Genomic DNA, 24,034 nt, shown 5'->3' with positions numbered 1-24,034 from the left:
ACAGATTAACCGTTCGTTTTATCGAAAACGAGCTTCCAATATCCGAGAAACTTGGCGTAGCTGCGCGTAATTACGAGCCACGAAGACGTGTCGTTCGATCACAACCACGTTTCAGCTCCCGAGAAAGGACTGCAGAAGTCAAGAAAGCCTCGCGAGCAGAGAACGCGGTCGGCTGGAATTCCGCGCGAGAAATATTCTCAAACATAATCATCTTGCGATCTTGGTAATCTCGCGATCGTTCCTGCTCTGCTCACACGTTTCGTGTTTTCTTTTCGATGGACAATTCCCTCTAAAACTTCATAGCGGAACGATCGATTCGAATATTTCCACGGCAAACATTTTTAAGCAGCCGAGAGCCTTTCAACTCGACGACCGTTCGATCACGAGACAAACATTTCCAATCAACGACGGATAGAGGAAGCCGCGTAGTTTTTTTTTCAGAAAGTGTAACCGGTGAGCTTCAGATAGCGTTCGATTTCGATACGAGTCGATAAATCGTATTTGCGACATGGTTTTCAGGTGAAAGAATAGGCGAGAGAGCGTTTGTTCGATTTTGTTGAAAGAGGGAAAGAATACGAATGAGAAGGATGAGCGAGAGCGTTTTAGTTGAAGCGTTTATTTGAAAATTTAAGTTAAGAGGCTGTCGAACATATTATTTTGTGTGCGTGAACGAGTGAAGATCGATTTATTAAACGGGCCGTTTATTTTGAAAGTGGGCTAAGTCCATTCCTTGAAACAATTGAGAGAATGAAAAATGTATGTGTACTTTAATGTGAACTTTTTATTTATAAACAATTTATAATTTCAATTTATCTTGATATATTCGTTTGTTCTGATTAATTAAACGTTTGTTAATAAGTGGAATTGCACGACCACTTGCTTTGAATTATTTTAAATCTGTACTTTAATCACATAGTCGCGGTATCGATAATAATCAAAAACAAACGATGGTGAACAAGTTGTTTAAATGCGATTCGGTAATATGTTTGTAAATAATTATTACCTTCAATAAATTATTATTATTGCAGTTAAATTAAACCGTTATACTTAAATGTAATTATTATTATTATTATTTACATTTATATCGAATTACTTTACGAAAATGATTTACTTTTGTATCAGCAATTCTGTAGTTTTCGATACGTAACATCTGAAAATGCAAGATTGAAGTTGCAGAATCCAGCGGTTCGAAAATCAAAGCTATGTAAAACCGAGCATTTTTAATATATTTTACACGTTACTTTGACATCATATTGGCTTCACTCGATGTTTCGTACGATGAATGGACCGCACAGTGACACCTGATCGGTGCGCACAATCGCATGATCGAAATGAATTTTTACTGTTAATCTAACCATCATCCTTACCTTTATTATTACGAACCTTTTTGTTCGACCATCGTACCACTAACTGTAGCAAACCATGCAGAGCGAGATTGTCTCTAATTTTGTTTTGGAACATAAACGAATAATAACGATAATAACAATAAATCATACACAAAGTACGTATCCCATTAAAATAGATCAAATTACATACAAAGCAAAAGTATCAAAGCCACCCTACTTGCCCCCAACCATCGCGACCAAATTTACTATTCAACAAACCGTTTCATCCCCGAACTAACCCCCACGTATCTGTCAATCATCGTAACAGCTAAAACACCTTTGACATCAACGATCGAACTTCCGACAGAGAAAAAAATCACGCTGAGTCCATAACCGGGGTTAGGATCTTTCATCGTGGTGATTTTATCGAGTTACGAAAGGAGAAATTAGCACAGAAGTCAGGCAAAGGCTCTGGAAATTTGATTTCCTCGCGACGCCAGATGTTTCGTGGCTCGTTCCTTCCTTTTTTTTCCTCCGATCGCTTTTCTCACCGATGTGAAACAATAACGACAGAAGGAGAATCGAGCAATTTCGTCGCTGCGTGCAACACTCCTCGCCCTCCCATTCGTAAAATCGTCATCGAGCGCTCGCGATAGGAAAACGAGCGGCGAAGTTATGGGCTTCTTCGTTCGACGGGCAATCGAAACGAACCGTATCGTCGAGATGAATTTGCTGTTTAAAACGGCCAGAGACACCGGCTGGTGTCGGCTCGTTAATGGGTTCGATGGTTATTGAAACGCAGGATGAATGAGACTCCATGCTGCGAATGCTTCTCGCAATGGCTAGTTGTCGCGACTATTATCGCGAATATTGCCGGGAAATCGAGGCGTTTAGCTTTAGTAGGCGGTAGATTCTTCGCGGGCTTATAAGGAAAGGATAAAGAGCTGCAACACTGGGAAATAGAATTGAAATAGGAGAGAAATAATTTCGAACGTTCTTAAGGAAAACGATGCAGAAATCGATGCGAGTTAGGAAAGTACGAAGCTCTGTTCCAGTCGTTTAGTAATTTCAGTCTACGGAAGTTTTGAGGGAAATTGTCAAAGAATAGTACGGATACTTGTAGCGATTGTTTCTGTCTTAAATATAGAACGAATATTTTTTCTCTTGTAATTAATTGTTATCAAGAGACGAATATTTATAATAAACGATTGTATCTTAGATATATGACGAATTTTTGTTACTTGTAGTGAAACACTTCAGTGAGAGAAATGTATAGAAAAAGTATGGAACATGCAAAAGCAATGAATATCCCTTAAACATTGAATAAATTGAATGAATATCCAATTAACCAATTAAAAGAAGAAACCAATGAAAAAACCAACGCGAATAGTCGAGTATACAATATCGTCGATTTCATTCGACTCACCGAATATTCGTCGACTCCAATGATCACCGATCCTTTCTGCCTTTGCGTGGACTCGCTCGATCTTCTGTAAAAAAAAAAAGAAGAAGAAGAAATTAGAAATAAATCAAAATGAAGTGTTTCATTCCGATAATTTATGGATAAAGTTGAAAGACTTCCGTTTTCCTTTCGCATCAAGATCGAACTTTCGCGCCGACTAATTATCGAACGACACGGAGGTGGAAAAATAGTCGAGTTTTCTAGATTATTATCTGAGAAAAAGTTCATGCGACACGATTACAAGAGATATCGTTATACGTCTCGAAATCATGGGAATTTTATGCAATATTGCTGATTTCAACGTCGTGAGGAGGGATTGCGTGATTCTTCTATGTAAAATTCAAGCAATTTCTGCTGTGTTACCATTTTTGTTACCATTTTCATCGCGTATCACTTATTCTACGATCTCTCGTTACCCGGCTTTCATACGTTTAACTTTATGTCGATTTTTTAAATTTACGTTTTGATAAAAAAAATACTACAGAAAAAGGGAGATTCGCTTCTTCATTTATAATGTAAATTAAAGGAGTTAAAACGAATAGAGACAGCACGTAACCTGCAATAAAATCTTCAGCAAGAACGACTCTAAAAAGTCGTTGGGAAATGTAAATTACCAAGTCTGTTTAGTACCTTCGACTGATCCTGATAATATACCGTATTTCGGTACTATCCAGACCAAAGTACCTACTTCCATGGTGATATTAAACGCAACATTTCGTATAAAATTTCTTTATCCTCTCTATAATTGCTTTTCATTAAAAAAAAAAAAAGGAACAAATTACTATATAAATTCTTAAAAATCTGCTTCGTTCGTTACAGTCCTTAGAAAATAAATATAACGTATACTGTAAGTATACGACAGAATCTAACGAATAACGAAATTATTAAATATACTACGCTCGAATCTGACAGGAGTCACTGGCAAACAACAAACCAGAAACACAATGCAAACGCCGTTACATGTTCCTCAAACGAAATAAGCCGTCGTAATCGTTCACCAGGATTACGAACTTTCCACAAAATATCAACTCTTGCCCAGTCACGAAACCTGTTTAATAAAACAAATACCCTACAGAATTGGGATAAACGAATCCACCAACCGTCCTACCAAAACCGCTCCGTATTTCGTAGCCTAGAGAGGAAGAGAGAGAGAAACAAAAAAAAAAGGAAAATTCGAGCGACCGAATCCCTCGAGTAAGCCTCGATTTTTCCAACTGGAAACGACCGGTTGACACAACAGCTCTCTGACCATTTTCGAAGTTGACAAAACGGCCAGGCGTTCGTTGCAACAGTCGTTTATCGCGAGACAAATCCATTTCGTCGGATCGCGTCCTCCGGATGTATGGAAAGCCGTATGGTCGATTCTAAACGAAGCAATTCCCTGTCTAATTAATATTCATAGGCGTAATTCGATCCGTGGCGTGAACTCCTCGTATCGCCGGATTATAACCGGGATATAGCTCCGGAGCAAGTAAGCAAACTAAATTATCGTTCGCCGTCTTGCGGCGATTAATTGTTTTCGTCCGCTTGCGGGAAACGCAGCCGGAAGTTGCATGTGCCTGCCGCGTGATGAACAACGTTATCTGCCACGACGGCGTTGAAAACTCGAGGAAACGATTAATAGGTCTTTAATTTCGCTTCGTTGTTCGCGGAGAAGTGGTGGGAGATCGAGGTGGACCGTTTGAGAGTTTCGCGGGGGAATACCTCGCGGTCGTGAGGTAAAAGCTTGACGAATAATTTAAAACCGTGCCGTTTAAAAATGAGACTCTTCGAGCGACTGAGATTCTGCGAGAAGAAGTCTAGAAATTTTAGAATCATTGAAATTAGCTTGAGTTAATCGTTTTTAACCTACTTTTGTGCCTTGAAAGAGTTTTAGCATTGAATGCTAAAATTGCAAACTAGGCTACTCAGGTATTTTGAATATCAGCTTCACGTAAGTAAACCTAGTTTTCCATCTTTATAACACGCTGAACTTCTGCAACTCGAGAATTCGCAGTTTTCACAAACCGCAACTGCGCCTACTTTTTTAACCAATGCGTAACATTGCGTACAGTGCCATTCTGGAAACATAAATCAAAACAAGGATAAAAATGTTTAGAAAATAGAAATTTAAAGAAATTCTGCGATATTTTCATAAGAACGTAAAGAATTGTTAAAAGAGACAGAAAAATGTGTACCAAACTGACAAGAGAGTTAAAAACCGCAGACAAAGTAAAATTTCAACAACTTTGCCCAACTTTACTCTAATTATATTTCCGTCGTCGTAGCTACCGTCATACGCTCGATATACTTAAATCGAGTAGCCGATAAGCGTAATCGCGTGATAATAATGCCGAGGAAAATCGCCAGGGGCGATCTAATAAATCGGCAATCCACTTTGGCCAGCGTAAAACCGACACCGTTTCATCCAAGTACGTGTACACCATCGCGCGCTCACGTTTCATCGACACGTGTATCTCGCACACGAACAACAGTAAAAACCGTTTAAACTGTCCTTCCAGTAAATAAGTTTTACGAGAGTCGCGACGTTTCTACTTTTCCAACCAACCAGCAGTTTACGAAACTTCGACTATAGAAACGATGCGTCACCGTTACCAGGGACTTTCCTAATTTCTATTTCCGTTTCCCACGATGACATCGGGATTTGTCATCCCCGCCCTCTGCGTGCCACGAAATTCGCTATGTTCTGTGTATCGTTAGACCTCAGAGACGCTTTTGTCAATAATAGCGAACGCGAGACGACTTCCGGTTACCGTTGCTCCGCCTTCGTCGAATTTAATAATCGTTGTTATCCAACTAATTCGATAAAGAATAAGCTGGCAAATGGGTCGCTTCTCCGCTTTTGCGAAATAATCCACTTGAAATTTATTTATTGCGTTCAAATTTGTTAGACGCCATACGTTTCTTCTACGTATTCTATTTCTTATTATGTATATTGTTAATTTCTAGGGCACAAAAGGGGGCCATTGGAGTTACGCAATTTGTCTTTATTCTCTTACTCTCTTAAATTACTCTTTTAACACCAAGCGCAAAGTTTTTAGAATATCAAGAAGTTTCTAAAACACGATCTTGCTCGATGTTAAACAATAATAGAGACGAATGCGAATAAGACGAAACAAAAGCACTTAATTGTTTCGCTGTTACACGAAACAGCGATACTTGTCTCCTGCAATGTGTTTCCGTTTAAAAAATACCTAAGAACTATGAAGAAAATCGTCGAAAATAAGGAAATATGCCTAAAAGTTCCCCGTCTTTCCGCTCACGAAAACTAACCGAAACTTCAGTCCATAAAACAGCAATCACCTTTGCGTGTTATACGATTCAAACTCGACGCACGTTCCTCCCCCATTGTTGAAAATAAACCGTCCAGAAAGAAAGTTCGAAAGGCGCCCAAACCTACTACGATCTATCAAGCTCATAGTCATCAATCTGCAATCGATTCACATTTTGTTAACTCCTAATAATAGCAGGAGACCCTAACAGCCCCTGGACTATTGTATCCTGGTGCGTGTTCAGGATACAGAGGAAATTCGGATGAACCCGTCACGGACGAGCAAATGGCCAATGACAGAGAGAAACTGCGTGGCGAAACTGAGTTCCTGGGAAAAGATACACAGACGCGACATCAGCACGGACCATCGATCGACCAGTCGTCGACGGTGACTTATGACAGAGTCGCCGTTTCTGCCTTTCGTCGGGCCTGTTCAACCCTCCGGTTCGATTCGCAACTCGATTCAACGCGAAGCTTACAAGCTGCAGACTTCAGCCTGTCACGTGGAAAAACGTCAACTATCGTTCTCCTCTGGCGTTCTGGAGTATTTCATTGACTCGCTTTTCCTGTCGCCACGTGGACACCTTGCCGTGCGTCATTAATTTTAACGATCGTTAGAACACGACCAGCCGTGACGATCGTGTATTCTCGCACTCGTCTTCGGAGTAGAAACAGCACTGGTTTTTGATAGATGGCGATAGGATATAGAGGGAAAAGACACGGCGAAAGGGGTTTGAACTTTGGAGAAGATCGAGGGGTGTTGTTTGAGACACGTAGAATTTTTGTCGCGAATACGGTAAAACTTTCGTGTTTGCTGTTATAGCAACGAATTTTACAGTGGTACGGTGGTTGTTGGCGGTTGACTACGAGGAAATTAAATTAAATTAAATAGCTCACAGTTGAGTCTAACTTCGGTAAAGCGTGATTTGATAGAAGCTAAGTAACAAGTTCTAAACAAAGTCTGCAATTGCTGTAATCAGTGATAACCTGTACTATCGCCATATGAAAGATTAGCAATAGTCGAATATTGTGTCACGATCTAATACATTTAGGTAACGCGTTTTGTACGAATAAAATTAGCATGTATCTTGATACTTAAGGATCGATTGTGATGTATTGGGAAGTGGCTTGGAAACTATCTCGTTATATGTATACAGAGAATTATTTTTATAAGATCGTATTATGACAAGGATGCAACAGCTTTAATAAATCTTCCGCAATATCAGCTAATAACTTCATAAAATTAACAACGAAATAGATGAGATGGAGATAATGCCAAAGTTCTAGGGTACTTATAACAGTTACTTATAACTCTGAACTAATGGTTTAAAAGGAGGGGGCGAGATAAATCCTAAAGCTTCTTGCAAAAGGCAATTACACGCGATAATATTAATTAGCGATTTTATAGAGTTTGCGAAGAAAAAGAGAGATGAAAACTTGTTATAATCCGGAAAGCAAAGCTAAGAGCCGCCAAACTTACGATCGCATAATAAAATACTTTCTTGTTTTGCGTGCCAGATTTACCATCTGCTCCACTGGAATACTGACACACAATTAGAAGACCGAACCTTGAGAAAATCAATACGAATCCTCGGCGGAGAAGAGACGAAAACTTTTCTCCATTTAGGCGGAAGTTGACTACTTTCCGGTTCGATCATATTGATCCCGTAACTGGAATATCTAATTTGCCGAACATCCGATGTCAAAAACTTTCGAAGCCTTCGAGAAGATCTTTGCCATTCCTTAAATTTAACTTTATCTTCGGCAGAGATCTTCATCTAGGGAAATCCTAAAACCGATTCTTTCCTGATGTTTGCAAACATCCCATCCAATATTCTTCTCGGAAGCGTAGAGCAACGAGTCTTATTACGGAATAACTCGTTGTTTTAATCGAATGTGCGATCGGAGAACGGGAATCGGCGCGGCAATATTGAAAATTTGTACCAATTTCTCTGCTCCAAACGATACCGAAGCGTCCTAGCAAATATTTAGTCGACTATCTGCTTCCATTGTTTCCGTACTTTACCAAACCTGTTTACGTCGAATATTTTCTCAAAAGAGCACTTTCTGCCAAACGTTGCCGCAAATGTCCCGGCCAACGATCCATATGAAAACCTGCGAAGCTACACATCGAACGAAAAAATCTTTAATCGTACCGCAATAACCGAAATCGAGCACGGCAATGTCCGGCAGTGCGCGTAATGTTGCCAAAATTCCTGTTAATTGCGATCCTGGCGACTGCCAGCGCGTCACACCATACGTGCCAAAAATCCTCTCGCGGCTCCACCTTTTTTTTTTCCCGCCCCCGATTTCTATTGATTTTGGCACTTGAACCCGGTCGCGACGCTCACCCAACCCCTTCCGTCTTCTTTCCTCCGTTTAATAATAATCTGCACCCTTTCACCCCCTTTCCGTTTCTTTCTGCTCGACGGAGACGCAATTATAAGCAGCCAGCTCTCGAGAATGCACTTGTAACGCGCGCGCGTGTTTCTTGCGCACGCAAGCACGTGCGTGCTCCTCGAGAGTCCTGCAATTATTCATCGAGCTACGGTCGACCGGGGATACTCGAGAATTAAAGCGGGGAGGGATGGACGCTAGCCACGGGACGATGCTAATAATTATTATTGTTCCAGTCGTCCCTCCTACGTTCCATGACGAATGGTCAGAATAGATGGGACACGGTGCAGCACGATAAATAAAGAAGACAGAGTAGCTCGCTATCGTTCGACTAATTAATGAAATCGTTCGAAGGCTGAAGCCGTCGACTCGTGCCACGCTATCGTTGGTTAATTAGATTAATGTAGTCTCTAAATTTATTCAAACGTAGTCTCTGGAGAATTTTAGCGTTTTAAACGACATGTCGCTGGCTATGTTCGTTCAGCGAGGCAACTGAAGCTGACATTCGATAATTGGAATATTACTAGGTATTAATGAATTGACTGATACAATTATCGATATTTTTGACGAAGATCGGAAGTAAAAATTTCAACGTACGTATAATTTGTTTCTTTCGATTAATTTACAGTATCGAATATCATTTTCTTAGCAAGGTAGTCGCGAAAGTCAGCGGAAGTCGAAAAATATCGTCGATTTATAAATGAAGTATTTATCTTTCCAATAAAATTTCGTTACTTCGACGAAAGAATCTGTAAATTATTCTAGATATCTAGCTAACGATTTTTAAAACTTAACATTCAAGGGATTTAATAGGAAATCGGGAAGGAAAAGCAACAACTACTAAAACGTTCGAAAAGTTCTAACGGACAATCGTTTTAGCGGTGTTACTGGGAAAGTTTCATCGATGAGTCGCTTTATTATCTCCGATTATAGTCGATACGATCGTAAGTGTCGGAGTTAATACCACGAGTAGAAGTTAACCGACTAAAGATGACCCGGTTCGATGCCTCGCGAGCTCGGGACAGTTGGAATTTTGCTAAAATTAATATCCGCATGCCAATAGGATCGAATTATAACGCATAGAAGTTCCAACTGACGGAAATAGTTCCACGTGGTTTCAATGCAGGGATAGAGGATAATTGAAATTCGACGGAGAGATACTCGGACCAGGCGGTTAATTAAGTTCGAATTGTCAGAAGGCAGTGGCGAATCTCGTTGAGATTCGAAGTCGTAACATTCCCTCTTCCTTTTGTACCGATATTCCAGAAGAAAACCAAGTCGACTTTCGATCGTTCGTGTCGTTATTCATTTAACTAGAAACTCATCGCTTAAAATTACCACTTGTAATCTATTTATCGTTATTTAAAATCGTTCTGTTTCAACAACGCATATATTAGGTGAAGTAAAAAGTTCTGAGCGCTTTTTCGCTTTATTTCGACGATGAAATTAACATAGTCAAGATTATTCGATTTAGATTAAATATGCGCCGTTTTGTTCGATTACTTTTGTCCATTTTGAAGGCAATTTCATAATTCCGCGGTTGAAGAAGTCCTCGTCCCTATTGGTAAAAAACTTGACCAGCTCATTTTCACAAGCCTCTCTTGAGGCCAGTTTTGTACCATCAAGAAAATTTTGCAAAAACTTAAAAAGGTGATAATCGCTTGGTGCCAGGTCTGGACTGTACGGCGGATGCGATAGAACCTCCCAGCCAAGCTCTCGGAGCTTCTGACGCGTCGTTAAAGATGTGTGCGGCCTGGCGTTGTCTTGATGGAACACAACACCTTTCCTATTGGCCAATTCTGGCCGCTTCTGGTCGATCGCCTGCTTCAGTCTGGTCAGTTGTTGACAATAGAGGTCCGAATTAAGTGTTTGCCCCGATGGGAGCAGCTCATAATGGATGATTCCCTTCCAATCCCACCAAACACACAATAAAACCTTCTTGGCCGTTAATCCACGCTTGGCGATCGTTTGGGCCGGCCCACCGCGATTGGACCACGATCTTTTTCGGCTGTTGTTCTCGTATGTGACCCATTTTTCATCGCCAGTCACCATCCGCTTCAAAAATGGGTCGATTTCGTTACGTCTCAACAAAGAATCGCAGGCATCAATTCGGTCCAAAAGGTTCTTTTGCGTCAATTCATGTGGCACCCATACGTCGAGCTTCTTCTTGAGACCAGCCTTATGCAAATGGTTCCAAACGGTTTTCTGGCTAATCTTCAGTTCCTGGGCAATGGAATAAGTGCTCACATGCCGGTCCGACTCGACGATTTCCATGATTTTATCCACATTTTCGACGATTGGCCTACCAGAGCGTGCCTCATCTTCGACGTCCATATTACCAGAACGGAATCGTTGGAACCACCGCTTTGCTGTTGCATTCGATACTGTACTGGGTCCATAAACAGCACAAATTTTTTTGGCCGCCTGCTCCGCCTTTTCACCTTGGTCGTAGTGGTACTGAAGAATGTATCGAATTTTCTCTTTTTTTATCTCCATTTTCGAACGCTGTAACACACAACTGGCTTCACCGAACACAAAACTGACAAAGAACCTTTTTGATGCGTAATATCACCTTGAAATCGGTGTATACTATGACTCGATGCGATGTGCACATCGTGAGATATGGCTCACTAAAGACATCTAGCGAAAAACGCTCAGAACTTTTTACTTAACCTAATATATATTTTCCGATTTCTGAAAGATTCTATTACTCTAAATCTACTAGCGAGATTATCGAGGCAATCATTGCGATACTCGCTTACAAGGATCTACTATTCTGTTGGATGCCTGTGTGGTGTTGTCGACGCTAGTACTCTAACGTCTCGTTACATACACGCGGAGTGAGTGATAATGAGTTTCCGAAAAGTTGAACTGACTTACCAGAACCGCGCCGAAATAAGCACAGCACACTGATAGTTCAGGTATTAAGTACACGGTATTCGAGTAGTAAATAAGTGTAGTAAATTACTTAGCGCGCAACGTACGTTAGCCAGAGAAGAGCTCGTAAGCACCAAGTTACATCCGCAACTTCAGCAAACGCTCCGAAATATCCACGATCTTGACAAACACAGCCCTTTATACAGCGCAAGATAAAAGATAAGCCTACTTACATAAACTGGTCTGATAACGTATCTGCCGAATACCTCGAATTTCCACCATAAAACGGATCTCGGAATTTGAAACGAGCGCAATCTAAAACTGTGTTGCTGTTTATACGAGTTGGTTCAGCCCGTTCGAAAAGGCGTCTAACGGGCCAGGCTGACGTTCCATTGAGAAAAGATCTCGGTGAGGTGGCTGAATTTTAAGTGACCTCTTACATTTACTCGCCAACGGTTCACGGATAAGACCAGTTTATCGAGTTATCGAGTTATGCCGCGGAATAGAAGGCTTACAACCGGAGGCAGACTCGGCAAGGAAGCTTTCTGAGCGTTGAGCGTCGCGGATGATTCACCCCCTCGGTTTAAAACGTAGGCGGCAATGAAAGCGGCAGAGGGAGGCGAAGTTGAGCGGGTGGGGGTTTATCGAGGTTATTGAATCGAGGCATGTTGTTCGCTTTCGAGAGACCGCGAATGCACTCGATGGGCTTTCAGAAGGCACTCGTTTTGCTTGTTCCCGTTTTTCTGGCCTCGATTTGATAAAAAAAGGCAAAATGAAGAGGAGAAAGGGAACGGCCCGTGATATTTCGCGAACGCGAATAACGTCTTTTTAAAATATCACGAGTATTTGTTGTTTTCTAAGGCGAGAACTAGATTAAATTCGATTTGAACGATGTTAATTCGAGACACGTCGATATTTTATTATGGAAATTTACTTATACGAAAGCCATTACGTCCTATTGAAGCGAATGCATTTATAATTCGATATTACAATAACTAAATTCCATACAAAGAGAAACTTAAACACCTGCGATATATCGAGTTTCAGAAAATCCTTTAAACTTTAAAAATTACACGCGGAAAAAATTTGAATATGCAAATCGTTCCAATCTGCACTTTTATTCCCTTACGAATTAAAATAAATCATCTCGCGTGTCCTTCCCTCGGAATGCTATATAATTTTCGCAAGTAATTTGCTTTCGTTTTCCCAAGATCCCAATTTTCCATTGCAGAATCCATTACATGGCGAATTACGAAAGGCTCCTCGAGGCTTTCTCTTCGTAATACAAATACATCTCGCGAATCGAATAAAAGTTTCCGCGAAGCCTTAATAAAAGACATTTAACAAATTATGAAGTCTCATTATGTACTTAGGCCGCGGTGCAATAATATTAATTGCAAAAGTTAGGCCACTCCCTCCTAGCGCCAAGTATAAAGCCCGCAGGCTTATTTCATTAATAAAATGCGAACTTTCAAGACCAACCGGCTTCTTCTTTTCGTAGGGCGAACAGATTTCGAGATTAAAAAACTTCCTCTTAAGCCGTTATTTAAGATGCTCCCGTTGAAGAACAATTTATAGACGCACGAAGAGTAAGCTAGTGACGATAAATCATGTGAATCTTCGCTTCATCGTTTCTCGTCAACGTCCCAGCGGCGTTCTTTCGGATGCATCGCCCTGGAAAACCCCTTCTATATCGGCTTAAATAAAAACCAACCTAACCCCATTCTTATTTTAAATATTACCGACTTACGCTGCCTTGCATAAGTAGGATTACGATACTTATGAAAACTTACGTGAACTTGAGACATCGCTACAAAATTATTCAAACATTCAGGGATTATTATTCCGCTCGAAACGTTAAACGACATGTTATAATAATATCTCGTTGATTTAGTATAATAAAACTAATTTCTTTTCTTCGTTACTTATATCTACCGCGTCTGCTTATCATAATTTTTCTTCGTGATATCATAATTTTCAAAAATTTCTGATCAACTCTGAATCTACGTACGTACTGAGCACTTACGACGTGAAATTCTATGAACGAACCGTATAAAATATATACGTAAAATATTTCTTCCCGTGTACGAATACCTTGGCGTCGTTGTATTAAAATAGATAATAAAATTACACGAAGAATGAGACGGTCTAACAGGAAGCAGAAGCAACGGTCGGAAACGTCATGTTGAATCGAAAGTTCCATCCCCACGACGCTCATCCATTGTCCAACCCATTTAAGATCGTCGCTTTTCATTCCAACGCACTTATCCGACCGACCAATCTATCCGGCTGATCGTTGGCTACGCGATAAATCAACGTTTCGTTGTTTTAATATATCAAACACGACTTTCAATTCGACCATGATAGCGATCTATATCCCGGAAATCTGCCAAACCAGAAGTGAATCGTAAAACTCCACTGAAAAATCCCGTCGAAATCCCGCATAACATTGTTTCCTTCGACTCGTTTTTTGTTGCTCGAACCCTATTCCGTGTATTTCGTGGTCCGAACGAGTTGCGACGAGCATCGCGCGTAATAAAATCGACATTTGCCATGCAAACGAAAACAGACGTAAAATAGAACTGCGACGCGGTTCGTTCGCGGTGTACACTTTTTCTTTTGCGAATTATATTCTTTAAAGACATACGCTATCGTTGTGAATATCAAAGTGAAAGAATCGTGGTTCGCGTGATCGAGATTTCTAATTCCGTAGTTCGTTTAGTCTGTCTGAGTAAGGAACAAGCGGCAAAGTAATATGCGCAGAAATTGCGTAAATCTAACGTTGTTTAAAAATATAAATTGGGAAATACGCAGATACAAGTATTTTACGGATGCTCGCAATATCAGTCAGAGATACAAAAAGACTAGCAGCGTTAAAAGGAAGGAAGATAGTTTATCATAGTGCTGTCTAGTTTCTTCTAATTCCATAAAATTTGATGTCGTTGAAAGAAGAAAAGAAAGAAAAGGATGCGAAGCAAATCCTTGGCATTCGCTTTCATAATTACATCGTGAAAAAACAGAGTTAGATGTAACGTGTATTAACTGAAAAATGTTAATAAATTACGTCAAGGGAACCAACAGTTTCTCTAACTTGTAAACAATCCCGTTTTTTCCATTCTACGAATAGAGCGAAATTGTATACAAGGGTTGAAATCAAGCTTGTACGTGTGAAGCTGTATTGTAAAATGTAACTTGCTTTTCGCGAATAGGTCTCTATGGTGCCCTCTGCTCTCTATAATTCTCCTTGTTTCTCTTCTACTTGCTGCGCACGAATAAACGCAGCCTGTTTCCGAGAGTATATGTTAATACGGAGGCGTGCACTGAATACGATTCTAATAAAATTTGTTATATAAATAGCAGCAATTTGCAGCTTTCAAATTTCGAGTATGGCGAAGGTAGAGGAATATATGCTTGCTAGTTTTAATGGAGGGGGAGGTTTGTTCAGTTTTCTACGGAGTGGTAATCTGCAATTCATCGTTCGCCGCAAATCATGGACGTACACGAGAGATAAAAGTCTGAAAGATTTCAGCCAAGAGACTAGAGAGGGCTGAGATAGGAGTCCGACTGCGCTCATCAATCATTCTAGCAAGACATCATCCAGGAACGTGAAAACTGTGAGAAGAAAGTGTGTCGATGAAGCTCCGTGTATGCGTCGAGTATGAATCCTGCTATTCAGAAGCGTTTCTACCGAGAACACGTCGAGTATCGTTATTTCGACGCGTTGGACGCATTCCAGTTATCCTAAACATTTTATATAATTTTCGTAAAGGAAAGAAGCGAATGTGAGAAAAATTAGTAGGAAGATTTGCATAATTCCAGGTCAAGTCTAAATAAAATTACGAAAATTTATATTCTTCGATTCCATGGGTCTGTGGCTTATGAAAATACGACAAAAATTTTCCGGTAGAGATATTCTATGGTAATATTACGGAAATTAATAGGAAAGAATTGCATAATTTTAGATTGGATTGGGATAGAAATAATTCGTTGAGTCTTCGGTTTTCATCACGTTAGGTTAAGAAGAATATTGTAGGGTTAACGAAACTGCGTTATCTGTATAGAACTTGCTTACAAAATTCATCCATCCAGACAGACCATAAAGAGTGATTTTCAATTTTTTATCGTTCGTTTTTTAATTCCAGGAGCATTCCATTTACGCGAAATTCATCGCTTTTTGACGTACATATTTAAACGACAGCCATGTTTTTCACGATAAAATCTAATACGGAGTGTAATATTTTTGACATCGGATCGTTGAGCAACCATCTAACTACAATCGTATCACGATGATTCGTAGAACTTTATCAATCCTCTCCAAAATCCAATACCCTGGCCGTTGATGGGCTGTGCTGCTGCTCATGCACTGCGCGACCAACGCGGAAATCAATTGACGTCCGTCGAGTATCAGACGCACCACAGAACCCAGTCAAAAACCAGGAGCAAGTTCCAAAAAGACTGGCGCGATCCAGCATGGACAACGATCGAAAGCCCGGAACGACGTGGCTGGATCCTAAACGACCACCGCAGAAATCCCAGCCTCTTTTCAAATGAAAACATTGCGTACGTCGTACGAATCGACCATTCTTACGTCCGAATCCCAACAAGATTGAAAAAAGGAAAACGAAAAAGGAGAAAATTCGCCAGGGACCGCCGCCACTTCTATCACACTGTTGACTGTACTCATAACAGGCCACGTAATAAAATCGCAATTTATCCATGCGAGGTTCTGGTCGACAGGAAGAAAAAGAATAACAAGGGTGAAAGGGAGCAGAAGGTAGAGCGAATAGCAAGAGATAGATAGATAGATAGATAGAGAGAGAAAGAGAGAGGGTGAGAGAGCAGGGGAACGAGGATCGTGGCGGCGCAATGGCGACACAGGGTACCACGAAACTAGTCTCTGCTTTGTCCGAGAGCAAGTCGCATGTCGGACCGTGCCGTCTGCGACTATACTTCATAGCCTAGCGCGTCGCATGCAAGTTTAATCTTGTGGAAGTAACGCAAATGCAGTAGCCACATAGCGGCGGGCCAGTCCGTACCGGCTGCCTGAATAATGCATTTATGTATGTGTCCACGGATATGCTGTTCGCGCCATCGCGAATCTCTCGCGAGTGTAGTCTCCCGATATTCGAGACAGAGACAGGCTTGGCCTATTTTGAAACTTCGATTGACTGATTAACGCTAACGCCGTTCGCCAAACACGATATGCACCCTTTACACCCTTGACTACTGCACACAGCGAGGCGATAGTCAGACAGCCGGACAGGGATGATCCTACGTGAAAAACTAGGAAAGGAGTTTGATATGACATTTTTTCGTCCGAGGCTTCGTTTTCGAGAAAATCGACTTTAAAAATTTACTCTAACTTGATTAATTCCGGACTGAACCGGAGAGTAAATAACTGACAGCGGTTTCAACTACGTTAAAAAATAAGTAGAATATGTGAAATAAAATGTTTTCATAAAATGCGTCACATTTGAAAATGTATCGTAATTAAACGTGTTTAAACTTTAGTTTCTTAATTAAGTTTCCGACTTATTTTCGCATGTATAATAACCTGCTGTTGATTGTTTACTTACACCTAGTCGCTGGTTGGCCATGTTAAAGCAGCATACCTGACAAATGTGAGTCGCGAGACACCCTGTATATACAGTGGTTATATTTTGGATGGTCTTAGCTGTAGTTTGTAGCTTAGAACAAATTTATTTAGTACCAGGTTAGATTTGCTAGGAACACGCATAAAGCCTGCCGTTTCTAGCACTTGGAACTCTGTCATTTTGGAATTTTGAATAAGACAACTTGTTCGTAAAATCTCTCTTTAGTAAATGCACACATGCACGATTTTTATCGTAAAAGTCTATTAAGCATTTTACGACGACAACATCGACTTGAAGATCAATTCAGATTTAATTAATTTATTAAAAAAACAACGATGGAGAAAGATTACCTAGTTTGATAAAGACAAGATCTGAAAAAGGCCGGAAGAGAAATTACTTTACCAGAGCCTTTGACAATAGGCTCCAATATACATATATATATATATTACAACGTGTTTACAAAAATTCTTCTGCCGCAAACACCAGCCGATAAGAGCAATTCCGACGATGATAAAAATCAGTAGATTTCAGGCGGCCACGAGCGATGTCGATATTTGAATTTACTGCGGCTTCCGGTTGGGAGCGGCGCCCATTATTTGAGAATCGATGCTCCCACACCTCGGATATCTCTATGCGGATGTTATCCGTAACAATAAACGCGAGTACAAATATGGCTTTTACGGAACAAGAATCCTCTTTCTCCCGTGCCTGTTCAATATCGCCATTCTATAAAATCGATTCGATTAATTCTCACCCATGTATCATTCGATCCTATTACCTCCATTCTCGTGGATAAACGCCAACGTAACATTATCAACCACTTAAGCCTAATTCGGATTAATCGAGTTGATTGGACGTAAGTTCGAATAATCTAATTTTAATAGATCAATCTTTGATAAAGAAACGAATTGTCGGAAGAAGTTGCTGCGGTACGAACTGATGAAACTCTGTTCAAAGCGTTAGCTATAGAGAAAGCTACACCGTAATAATGGAAGAGGAGATGTTTCTGAAAGGAGATACCATAAGACAAAAGGATGAAAAGAGTATTTTGCATCGCAAGTTTAAGAGTATGTGCAATAGTATATAATACTACATAATATTCTATTAGTATAATAATAAATTCGGTTTATAAATAATTACACTTTCTGTTTCTTAATTTGTTAATTTTGTTTCTCGGTAAAGACAGAAAAATTGCTTTATTTTGCTCATTGACCTCGCATCGATTGATATGCGATTTTCCTCGCACTGATAATCCTCGCACGCGAATAGCTTCCAGTTAATTAACTCGAAAAAATACTTCAAGCCGAATAAACGACAGATTCACGGGGACGAAGTAGTTTCAAATCGCTTGAATCCGGTCAATTTCGTTGATCCAAGCGTTTACAAACGATCAACGCATCCAAGAAAGAATACGCTTTACATTACACGAAGGGATTGATCATCTCGAAACACAGAGCCGACAAAGAGAATTCATAAAAAGCTTGGTCCCCTATTCGAAAGGTTTAATCGCGACCGGCGAGTAATAGTCGTCTCATGTGCTTCAAATATCCTTTGTGCATATTTCCCTGCACGCTGTCCTTCCGAAGAAGATTAGTTTCCTCTTTTTTCTTTTCTTTTTTTTAATTTCTGCTTCGACATTCGCCGGCAGACGGGACAGTACGAAGAGACAAAGTGAACAATCTCCGTGATTATACCTCTTGGCTGCACGAATACCTCGCGAAGGAGGTCAGGAAGTCCAGGGTTCGATGACCATACTCACCCTCTATCTTCTCTCTTTATATTCATCACACGATAACCAGCCTCTTCTTCGTACTTTTTTTTTCTTTCGTATAGGATACTACCGATAGTACAATCGCTGTTATTCCATTTGATCATAGTCCTCTTTACCGCAAACCTACTCGACGTAAAAATCCAGGAAAGAACAGAAGGAACGTTAAATATGGGAGATAAGGATCGGCATAAATTTCTTCCACGATCTCCGGCAATTTCTGACCGGTTGTACGATTCATACCTCGAGCAGGTCCGTGATTATCGAATAAACGCCAGGGAATAAAAAATCAGATTACAAACGATCCCGTTACGAGAACGAAAACGGCATTAATAATTAGATCGAATCGGTTGCGAGAAGAAGAGGGCGGGAATAGACTAGAGAGAGTATCAATTTTCCAAGCGGAGGGGGTGGCACCCCGACATAATTGAGATATGCTATGTACACAAGCACGAATCACTACGAGGGAGCCTCTCTCCTCTCTAGGCTAATAAATCGTGCATAATTCAAGCCCCCTTACGTAGCCTGCAATGCGCCGATACTTTTGAATAATGCAACCTGCGCCCGAACCTAAGTGAAGAGGGTTGGTCGGTCGTCGTGCGGCTCAACGTGCGCTTAAATACCCGCCGGTTTGTACTTCTGACAGCGGAGAGCCTACCAGAACGCGGATGGAATTGATTCACCACGCTTTACGCCGATTTATTCCGCTCCCGGCTGTATTCTGCACGCTCCAACCTGGTTAACGGTGAGGAGCATCGGCCCTCTTAACCGTCATCGTGAGAACTTTGACCCGCGAAAAATTTTACAAGATGTTTTCTGTTCTAGATCTACTTTGGATAGGGTCCTTTTCCTGGCAACGTCTCCAAATAAATATATTTAATGTATATTATCATTTTTAAAGACTATTTGCCGATTCTTCAAAAGGCTCAATTTAACAAATATAAAATTAAAATATCAATAGAAAAAAAAAAACTACATCGATTATTAAAGATATACGACTGTAACTGTAATTCGTATATTAACCGATTTCACGATGCGATCGCACAAATTTACTTGTAGAGGACAAAGAGGAGTTGCATCGACGTAAGATTTCATTTTAAAAGAAATATGCAATTGCATTTTCGCGATATAAATTTAGAAATATACATCGTTCGATGGAATTTAATTTCATCGCTGCACGTTTCTCTCTAATTATAACTATTTACACCAACCCACGGTACACGCTGGCAGTGTGAAACGTCCTCTGGATAGAGGCGTACGGAAAACTGACATTAATTTCGTTTAGAATGAAGCGTTCACGGTAAAGCGAAGTTTTATGGGAGCACGTGGTCAGATCAATTTCCACGAGCGCATGCAGCACGGCATGCAAATAACCGAAAAACTCCACGGTCAGCAAGAGCCAAACTTCCTTCTCGTACACGTAGGCAAACTCTCGACTCATTCACATAAGCTCGGTTGCGAAACTTCAAGATAGAAGGACGCCGTGTCACCTTAGTCCACAGTGAAATCCTGGCTCCTCCTCTCTTGTCTCCATCTTGTTGACTTTTCTCTCATGGACCAAGGAAGACGGCGGGGATTTTTTCCAGATTCATCAAGTATACACGCGCGATCTCTCGAGTGTGCAAATTAAAGTTTCAACGTGGAAGAACCCTGAAACTCGAAGGAAGAGAGATACCATCGGATCTAGAGGAAACAGGGATCCAAAGTAGAGCGTTTGAAGGGGCGAAATTCGCTACTTCCGTCACGATCGATTGACCAAGGCCGCTACTTCCGCAAGCATCCAGCCACTCCGCGGAATTGCTGGCGCCGCTGCATAGGATTATGCAGCGAATTCCTCAACTTATGCACGGAATTAGGTTTATAAGATCGAACGATTTCTCGCGACTACCGACGATGGAATACGCCGCATAGTTGGCCTTTCGCGTGATTAGGCGAGCCTGACGTTTTCGTCTATCGAGAAAGGAACCAGCCTTCCGGACGAATGGACAGTTTTCGCCGTAATTTAACGATTGGCACGTTTTTAAGGATTTCTGGAAAATTAGAGGTCGCGATTAGTAGATTCGTCTCGTTCGATTTAACAACGATTGATTTTTTCGCAATTCCAAGTTACTAAGTGATAACGACCGAAAATAATGACGATTCATAAGAGAAATTAGAAGATAGATGGCAGAGAACTATTCAACTAATCGCTAATAAGAAACGTATCGGTGTAACTCGAATTATTGATTACAAGCTTTAGATTACAAGTACTATCGTTTATGAGTACCTATCTCACAAGGCGATTCAACGCCATTACCGTGCATAATCGAATAATCCCAAGTCCGTCGTGGAAAACATGCAAATATCTTTCCATACGGAATATCCAGCATCTTCGAAAATTTGTCCATTTTGTTCGCGGGAAACATTATATCGAATAATGACGTGATAATTGGGTGGAATGCCGTTTCCATATTTGCAAATGGCAATCGCGTATCCCGGATGAAATCATTTCGCAACATCGAAACGTTAGCGACTCGTATGCATGACAAGAATAATATCTTTGCATTGACAATCGTGGACCACGCGTGTCCACCACTCACGCGTTTCGACGATCGATCGATTCCAGCGAAACGGGGAAATCTGAATGGCCCAGACCGAGCAAAGTAATTAGTTATGATTTTCAATTAGTCGACCGGGGTAGAATTCATTTTCGTTTCTAGCCGCAATCGTCGCAATTGATCGTTCATCCGATGATTAATGGACCACCTGGCGTGTAAGTTAATCGTGGGACACGATAAAGTAATGTAAATACGGTTAATCCGCGCGGCTGATCGCGTCATGTAATCTTTGTTACATTAATTTTGTCGACAAGTCCGCGACAGATTTTGCACGTTCGTTCCGCGACTCAGCCTCGTTATTAATAACATCGATCGATCCTAAATTATATCCAACGCTTTGTTCTGGTATGAATTACGTTTCATTTGGAATTTGTCAAAATTGGAATGCGATGCACGATTTGGACCAGTTGGCAATATGCTTTCGATTTTACAAATACTTTAACGATACACCTGATAAATTCAAATTTCTCTTTCGATCCATAACGCCTGAAATATATCGATCGTTTAGCCTTTTACGAAAATAGATGGTCGATCCATCGTCGAACTACAAGAAACTTCAACATTTTCGTAAGTCGAACGGAACGCAACGAAAAATAGTTTCCTTCGCGCGATTTCATTGGTCTAATTTCGAAAGAACGTCGATGGAACGGCGAAAGGTGGCTACTAAACAAATCGATAGGTAAGTCGAATGATAATCATGAGATCGAAACGCAGACGATACGACCGCATCTGAAAGCTCGAACGTCTATGAAAACAGAGTTCTTTCATACGGCAGCTACGAGGAGAAATTCGAAATGTCCGCGGCTGAGCTCACAGAGTGCTTTTAAGCCACTCCAAGGGATTGCTGCCCGCCTCTTACGGGATTACCGTATGCATACACGTGTATTTTGGATCGTATCGTGCAGCCGCTGCCTCTCGAAAAGATTATTACGTGTATTCACGTCAGCTCGCTGTTCCTTCACCGACCACGGAATTATCGAGCACTTCAACGATATTGCTAGATTTTTCGTAGCCCACAAGCGGACCAACTAGCCGATAAACCGATTTGCGTTATTACAAATTGTTATTTCTCCTTTGTAATCTTCACGTTGCAACGCAGGTAAGAAGCTTCAGCTGTTTATTTTATTTCGCGTTAAGAAGGTAGAAGATTTCTAACTAAATGGCTTTAACAGGCAGAATCGTCTCTCTGTAAGTTTTGAACGATATGAGAGAAATGACACATAGCCCAGAGTAATTACCATTTGTTTAATAATTACAATTTGTTGGTAACGCGGCATTTTTAAGGATCGTCGAAGACAATCAGCCTGGCGTTATTCCACTTTTGACAACAAAGTTTTCAGGACAGAAAATAAGTTTCCAGGACAGAAAAAATCAACTAAAAACATAATCGCATAAAAGCTCCGCTCCCCAGAGGCTTAAATCCAAAGATGGTGTTAAAACACAAAAAATGTAAAACGTCGTCACATAACATAGTATGGCTACGTCGTACCGTCGCGTATCGGTATCTTTGCCTAACACATCTTACCAAAATTCATAGTTTATTGTGAATACCCAAATGTATTAAAATGTATCTTGGTGTAATAAACAAACTTTAAAAAAAAAAAAAACACTTTTGACAACTTAGGCCGCGTGTGACCAGCGAAAGTGATGATGTGCCGATAAATAGCGAAAGTCGCGTAACTATTAAGCGTCGATTATGCTTTCGATCGTTTAAAAAAGGACGCCAAAGATATCGAGCAATGATAAACAGCTTGGCATTAAGAATTCCTTATATTTTCAATGTTTTCACAAAACTTAGGGGAAGCGTTCTTGAAGTATATTTCGAAAAAACCAAATAAGAAAGAGAAGGCATCTTTTTCAGAGAATATAAACGAAATCATTCTTTACATCTCCCGCTCTACTTTGCTCCTTTGCTGAAAGCGCAGCAACGCTATTTCTAGAAGAGTTAGCTACGGAGTGGAGAAAGCGAGGGTGCCTTATGGTACTGCAACGGTTCGATAGAATGGCCTCCTCGATCACTTGACTCGTACTCACTGGATTACTTTTTACGAGCTGATTTAAAGACTTTAGTTTACTCATCGCCGATAAATAATGTAAAAAAGTTTGTACGTCGCGTTGGTAACAGAAAATTGGACGTAAATTGCGTCGAATTATTCCGATTCGACGATCTCCTATAAAACTTCGTTGTCCGAGTCACACGTTGAAATTTAGATTGCAGTTAGGTTTTCAACCTAATTCAGCGATTATGGTTTCCTTTCTATACAAACAGGTTATATTATAGGCAAGAAAAATTGAAACCGAATGATTGATCACAGCGAATTTTTCACACCGTGTTACGTCTGTCAAGGTTTCTTATTTTTCTTCGTTTTGCAACAGCTCGTTTGTTCGTAATAAAATAACGACAAGGGACAGAGCTCTTTTAATTCAATATGCAAGCGACGTTCTTTACTGTGTTAGATACCTAAGACGTCGTTACCTTTCATCGCTTCCAGCGTCCAAGCACGTACGGTACCTTTATCATTGCTCGCGTTTCATTTAATTCTTTCCTTCGCTAAGTCACTGCAGTCAACCCTTTTTTCCCCTCAGAATTCTACGAAGGGAAAGAATTTATAGAAACCGTGGAAACTTTACGAGATGCGTGTTTTCTTTCTTCTCTTTTTAACGTAATAGGATTGTAACGCGTGAAACTGTCACGTCTTTCCGTTGACATGCAAACAATAAATATTGGAAATAATATAAAACG

At 40.6% G+C, this 24,034-nt stretch overlaps 1 protein-coding gene across 1 annotated transcript in view; it reads right to left on the bottom strand.

Moving 5' to 3' along the window:
• LOC117207855 (connectin-like) overlaps window positions 1–24,034 on the bottom strand; it is a 342,185-nt gene that overhangs the window by 291,968 nt on the left and 26,183 nt on the right. The window contains exon 2 of the mRNA XM_033448491.1: window positions 2,752–2,815. The gene's annotated coding sequence lies outside the window, so the exon portion shown is untranslated. The remainder of the gene's footprint in view (window positions 1–2,751; window positions 2,816–24,034) is intronic.

Source organism: Bombus bifarius, unplaced genomic scaffold (genome assembly GCF_011952205.1).
Source record: "Bombus bifarius isolate JDL3187 unplaced genomic scaffold, Bbif_JDL3187 scf7180000008047, whole genome shotgun sequence".
In the NCBI taxonomy this organism is placed as follows: domain Eukaryota; kingdom Metazoa; phylum Arthropoda; class Insecta; order Hymenoptera; family Apidae; genus Bombus; species Bombus bifarius.
This window is presented reverse-complemented; position numbering and strand designations above follow the sequence as displayed.